The following is a 7,536-nucleotide window of genomic DNA, read 5'->3' as shown; positions in this document are numbered from 1 at the left end:
TAAACCCTAAACCCTAAACCCTAAACCCTAAACCCTAAACCCTAAACCCTAAACCCTAAACCCTAAACCCTAAACCCTAAACCCTAAACCCTAAACCCTAAACCCTAAACCCTAAACCCTAAACCCTAAACCCTAAACCCTAAACCCTAAACCCTAAACCCTAAACCCTAAACCCTAAACCCTAAACCCTAAACCCTAAACCCTAAACCCTAAACCCTAAACCCTAAACCCTAAACCCTAAACCCTAAACCCTAAACCCTAAACCCTAAACCCTAAACCCTAAACCCTAAACCCTAAACCCTAAACCCTAAACCCTAAACCCTAAACCCTAAACCCTAAACCCTAAACCCTAAACCCTAAACCCTAAACCCTAAACCCTAAACCCTAAACCCTAAACCCTAAACCCTAAACCCTAAACCCTAAACCCTAAACCCTAAACCCTAAACCCTAAACCCTAAACCCTAAACCCTAAACCCTAAACCCTAAACCCTAAACCCTAAACCCTAAACCCTAAACCCTAAACCCTAAACCCTAAACCCTAAACCCTAAACCCTAAACCCTAAACCCTAAACCCTAAACCCTAAACCCTAAACCCTAAACCCTAAACCCTAAACCCTAAACCCTAAACCCTAAACCCTAAACCCTAAACCCTAAACCCTAAACCCTAAACCCTAAACCCTAAACCCTAAACCCTAAACCCTAAACCCTAAACCCTAAACCCTAAACCCTAAACCCTAAACCCTAAACCCTAAACCCTAAACCCTAAACCCTAAACCCTAAACCCTAAACCCTAAACCCTAAACCCTAAACCCTAAACCCTAAACCCTAAACCCTAAACCCTAAACCCTAAACCCTAAACCCTAAACCCTAAACCCTAAACCCTAAACCCTAAACCCTAAACCCTAAACCCTAAACCCTAAACCCTAAACCCTAAACCCTAAACCCTAAACCCTAAACCCTAAACCCTAAACCCTAAACCCTAAACCCTAAACCCTAAACCCTAAACCCTAAACCCTAAACCCTAAACCCTAAACCCTAAACCCTAAACCCTAAACCCTAAACCCTAAACCCTAAACCCTAAACCCTAAACCCTAAACCCTAAACCCTAAACCCTAAACCCTAAACCCTAAACCCTAAACCCTAAACCCTAAACCCTAAACCCTAAACCCTAAACCCTAAACCCTAAACCCTAAACCCTAAACCCTAAACCCTAAACCCTAAACCCTAAACCCTAAACCCTAAACCCTAAACCCTAAACCCTAAACCCTAAACCCTAAACCCTAAACCCTAAACCCTAAACCCTAAACCCTAAACCCTAAACCCTAAACCCTAAACCCTAAACCCTAAACCCTAAACCCTAAACCCTAAACCCTAAACCCTAAACCCTAAACCCTAAACCCTAAACCCTAAACCCTAAACCCTAAACCCTAAACCCTAAACCCTAAACCCTAAAAACCCTAAACCCTAAACCCTAAACCCTAAACCCTAAACCCTAAACCCTAAACCCTAAACCCTAAACCCTAAACCCTAAACCCCCTAAACCCTAAACCCTAAACCCTAAACCCTAAACCCTAAACCCTAAACCCTAAACCCTAAACCCTAAACCCTAAACCCTAAACCCTAAACCCTAAACCCTAAACCCTAAACCCTAAACCCTAAACCCTAAACCCTAAACCCTAAACCCTAAACCCTAAACCCTAAACCCTAAACCCTAAACCCTAAACCCTAAACCCTAAACCCTAAACCCTAAACCCTAAACCCTAAACCCTAAACCCTAAACCCTAAACCCTAAACCCTAAACCCTAAACCCTAAACCCTAAACCCTAAACCCTAAACCCTAAACCCTAAACCCTAAACCCTAAACCCTAAACCCTAAACCCTAAACCCTAAACCCTAAACCCTAAACCCTAAACCCTAAACCCTAAACCCTAAACCCTAAACCCTAAACCCTAAACCCTAAACCCTAAACCCTAAACCCTAAACCCTAAACCCTAAACCCTAAACCCTAAACCCTAAACCCTAAACCCTAAACCCTAAACCCTAAACCCTAAACCCTAAACCCTAAACCCTAAACCCTAAACCCTAAACCCTAAACCCTAAACCCTAAACCCTAAACCCTAAACCCTAAACCCTAAACCCTAAACCCTAAACCCTAAACCCTAAACCCTAAACCCTAAACCCTAAACCCTAAACCCTAAACCCTAAACCCTAAACCCTAAACCCTAAACCCTAAACCCTAAACCCTAAACCCTAAACCCTAAACCCTAAACCCTAAACCCTAAACCCTAAACCCTAAACCCTAAACCCTAAACCCTAAACCCTAAACCCTAAACCCTAAACCCTAAACCCTAAACCCTAAACCCTAAACCCTAAACCCTAAACCCTAAACCCTAAACCCTAAACCCTAAACCCTAAACCCTAAACCCTAAACCCTAAACCCTAAACCCTAAACCCTAAACCCTAAACCCTAAACCCTAAACCCTAAACCCTAAACCCTAAACCCTAAACCCTAAACCCTAAACCCTAAACCCTAAACCCTAAACCCTAAACCCTAAACCCTAAACCCTAAACCCTAAACCCTAAACCCTAAACCCTAAACCCTAAACCCTAAACCCTAAACCCTAAACCCTAAACCCTAAACCCTAAACCCTAAACCCTAAACCCTAAACCCTAAACCCTAAACCCTAAACCCTAAACCCTAAACCCTAAACCCTAAACCCTAAACCCTAAACCCTAAACCCTAAACCCTAAACCCTAAACCCTAAACCCTAAACCCTAAACCCTAAACCCTAAACCCTAAACCCTAAACCCTAAACCCTAAACCCTAAACCCTAAACCCTAAACCCTAAACCCTAAACCCTAAACCCTAAACCCTAAACCCTAAACCCTAAACCCTAAACCCTAAACCCTAAACCCTAAACCCTAAACCCTAAACCCTAAACCCTAAACCCTAAACCCTAAACCCTAAACCCTAAACCCTAAACCCTAAACCCTAAACCCTAAACCCTAAACCCTAAACCCTAAACCCTAAACCCTAAACCCTAAACCCTAAACCCTAAACCCTAAACCCTAAACCCTAAACCCTAAACCCTAAACCCTAAACCCTAAACCCTAAACCCTAAACCCTAAACCCTAAACCCTAAACCCTAAACCCTAAACCCTAAACCCTAAACCCTAAACCCTAAACCCTAAACCCTAAACCCTAAACCCTAAACCCTAAACCCTAAACCCTAAACCCTAAACCCTAAACCCTAAACCCTAAACCCTAAACCCTAGCCCCAGGCCCGTACCCCGGACCCCAGACCCCGGACCCTAAACCCTAGACCCTCTAGTCCCTAGACCCTCTAGACCCTAGACCCTCTAGTTCCTAAACCCTCTAGACCCTAGACCCTCTAGACCCTAGACCCTCTAGTCCCTAGACCCTCAAGTCCCTAGACTCTCAAGTCCCTAGAGCCTAGACCCTCTAGACCCTCGACCATCTTGTCCCTAGACCCTCTAGACGCTCTAGTCTCTAGACCCTCTAGACGCTCTAGTCTATAGACCCTCTAGTCCCTAGACCCTCTAGACCCTAGACCCTCTAGACCCTAGACCCTCTAGTTCCTAGACCCTCTAGACCCTAGACCCTCTAGTCCCTAGACCCTCTAGTTCCTAGACTCTCTAGTCCCTAGACCCTCTAGTCCCTGACCCTCTAGTCCCTACACCCTCTAGACCCTAGACCCTCTAGACCCTAGACCCTCTAGTCCCTAGACCCTAGACCCTCTAGTCCCCAGACCCTCTAAACCCTAGACCCTCTAGACCCTAGAGCATCTAGTCCCTAGACCCTCTAGTCCCTAGACCCTCTATTCCCTAGACCCTCTATTCCCTAGACCCTCTAGTCCCTAGACCCTCTAGACCCTAGACCCTCTAGTCCCTAGACCCTCTAGTCCCTAGACCCTATACCCTCTAGACGCAGTCCCTAGACCCTCTAGTCCATAGACCCTCTAGTCCCTAGACCTTCTAGACCCTAGACCCTCTAGTCCCTAGACCCTAGACCCTCTATACTCTAGACCCTCTATACCCGAGACCCTCTATACCGTTGACCCTCTATACCCTAGACCCTAGACCCCCTACACCCTAGACCCTCTAGACCCTAGACCCTTTAGACCCTAGACCCTCTAGACCCTAAACCCTCTAGACCTTAGACCATATACCCTAGACCCTAGACTCTAGAACCTAGACCCTAAACCCTAAAAGGAAATTCCTTATTTCTACATTTTACCTTTTATCCTGTTACATGTTACCTGTTATCTACTACTTGTTACTTGTTTAGGATTCTTAGGATTTTAGAGTTCTTTATAGGTTTATGGTTTCTATGGGTTTTAGGGTTTCATAAGGGTTATTGGGGTTTTAGGGTTTCTAGGGGTTATAAGGGTTTTACAGTTTATATGGTTTATATGGTTTCTAGGTTTTTTAGTGTTTTCATGGTTGTTAGGGTTGTTTGGGTTTTTACAACTCAAGGTTTTTAGGATTTTTAGGGTTTCTATAATTTATAGGGTTTTAAGGTTTTTGTGTGGTTCTTTTATGGACTTTAGGGTTTAAGGTTTATAGGGTCTCTACAATTTGTATGAGTTTTTGGGTTTTTTCAATTTTTTTGGTTTAAGGGTTTTGGGGTTTTTAGATTTTTTGGGTTTGTTAGTCTTTTTAGGTTTTTTGGGTTAATTACTACCTGCTACTTGTTACTTGTTACCTGGTATGTGCTACCTGTTATTTGCTACATGCTACCTATTACCTGTTATGTGCTACCTGCTACCTGCTACCACCTGTTACCTATAACTTGTTATCTACTACTTGTTACCCGGCTACCTGCTACCTGCTACATGCAACATACTACCTACTAACTGCTACCTACTACCTGCAACCTAGAACTTGCTACCTGCTACGTGCAACCTGTTACGTGTTATCGTGCTACCCGTTGATAGCTGTTATTTTGCTGTCAAATTAATATAATTCTAGCGTAGACTTGTCTAACACTAGAGAGATGATATTATAATTGTGGTCAAATGATCACAAGTCGTCTCCTAACGAATCCAATAGTAAAACTCAATAAATCAATGGTTATAATATATATATATATATATATGAAAAGTAATCAAAGTTAGCAATAACAATAATAATAAAAATGCATTTTAGATAATTGTGCAGAAAAATATAAAAAAGATTAAAATAACAAAGAAAAAGTGGTTGATCCCAAGTTCCTCTACCATAGAATTCTTCATAGGTTCTTTGAAGATTAATCATTTCTAAATCCTCCAGCAAAGCTAAGGAGTAAAGGCCAAAGACTATTTAATATAATTTCCTCCATTAAAAGACAAATGTGAGGTTGTTTTAATACATCCAATAGTCCCACATCGCTTAGGAGTCGGGCAAAGACTCAGCCAAAAATCAGTAGACATAGTGACAAACGTCTGGTAAAAATTTCAGACCAAAATACCCAAGGAGTAAGGCATAGTAAGTCATGGACTGAGAGTGAACAAAACTTGTTTTCGAAAACAAAACGATATGACTTTTCTTCCCCGTATATTCTTTTTGCAATTTTTTTATGGACGTGCCTCCTTACCCGGGTGCAAACAACATATGAAAGTATTTGTGTGAAATTTTTCAGCACAATACGCACCCAAAATAAAATTTCAGAAAATAAGGCGAAATCTCACAAGTTTTGGTAAATGATAGCTTTGGTTTGCACAAAATTTATGAAAATTTTTCCAAAAATAGTTTTTTGTTGAAATTCCACGTAAGAATCTCCATTGAATTTGGGACCAAATGCGACAAATTTCAAGTCAAACGGATGAGTATTCATCCAAGAAAAAAATCAAACAATTTCACACACAAACGAATCTTCCTTTCAGCCCTAGCAGTGATGAATAAAAAAAAATTTGCAAATCTTGTGAGACGAATCTGGGGCTCAAAAACCCTATAAATCCTAAAAACTCTGGAAACTCTACGAAACCCTAAAACTCCTAGAAATCCTCCAAACCCTAGAAATCGTAAGATCCCTAAAATTTGTGAGAACCTAAAAATTGTAAGAACCCTAAGTACTGTAAGAACTCTTGGGTTTAGGGTCTAGGGATTACGTTTTATTGGAAATCTCAACCATAATAAGGAATGTCTGGTAAAAGTTTCAGATCAAAACACCAAAGTAATAAGGGGATCTGACTTCTTTGTCAAAAGTTATAACCATTTCAAAATTTGCATGCTAAACTCTAAACCCCAAACCCTAAACCCTATAATCCCTAAACCATAGAAACACTAAAACACCTAAACCCTAGAAACAATAAAAAACATAAAAAAAATTGTAAAACAACTAACAACCCTAGAAACCCATAAAAAATCTAAAAACCCTAAAAAACATAGAAACCCTATAAACGCTAAAAACACTAACAACCATAAAAACCTAAAAACTCTTAAAAGCCTATAAACCCTACAAAACTCAAACTCTAAACCTTTAACCTTAAAACCCTAACAAAATTGGTTTTCCGAAAACAAAACGTTCTGGCTTTTCTTTCCTGTATCTTCTATTTGGGATTTGTTTATGCACGTGTCTCCTTACCCGGGGTGCAAAAAACATATGAAAGCACATGTGTTAATTTTTTTAAGCGCACTATGAACCCGAAATAAAATTTCAGAAAGTAGGGCAAAATTTCACAAGTTTTGGTAGAGGATAGCTTTGGTTTCACAAAATTTCAGAAAAATTATCCCGACAAATTTGGGACAAAATGCGACAAATTCCAGGTCAAACGGATGAGTATTCACCCACGAAAAAAATGAAACAGTTTCACACACAAATGAACCTTCCTTTCAGCCTCGCAGTGATGAATAAAAAATTTATTACCATTCTTGTGGGACGAATTTGGGTCTCATATCTCAGCCAAAAATCGGTAGACACAGTGACGAATGTCTGGAAAACATTTCAGACAAAAATAGCCAAGGAGTAAGGCGTAGTAAGTCCTAGACCGAGAGTGAAAAAAACTGGTTTTTCGAAAACAAAACATTATGGCTTTTCTTTCCCGTATCTTCTTTTTGTGATTTTTTTATGGACGTGCCTCCTTACCTGGGTGCAAAGAACATAAGAAAGTACTTCTGTGAATTTTTTTCAGCGCAATACGGACCCATAATAGAAGTTCAGAAAGTAGGGCGGAATTTCACAAGTTTTGGTAAAGGATAGCCTTGGTTTGCATAAAATTTCAAAAAAAAATTTCCTGAAATTCCACGTAAGAATCTCCATTGAATTTTGGACTAAATGCGACAAATTTCAAGTCAAACAGATGAACATTCACCCACGAAAAAAATCAAATAGTTTCACACACAAACGAACCTTCCTTTCAGCCCTGGCAGTGATGAATAAAAAATTTATTGCCAATCTTGTGGGACGAATATGGGGCTCAAAACTTAGCTAAAACTCAGTAGACACAGTGACAAACGCTTGGTAACAGTTTCAGAGCAAAATACCCAAGGAGTAAGGCGTAGTAAGTCCTAGTTCGAGAGTGAACAAAACGGGTT

The sequence above is a fragment of the Phaseolus vulgaris genome, chromosome 1 (genome assembly GCF_051622355.1).
Source record: "Phaseolus vulgaris cultivar YP4 chromosome 1, ASM5162235v1, whole genome shotgun sequence".
Lineage (NCBI taxonomy): Eukaryota > Viridiplantae > Streptophyta > Magnoliopsida > Fabales > Fabaceae > Phaseolus > Phaseolus vulgaris.
This window is presented reverse-complemented; position numbering follows the sequence as displayed.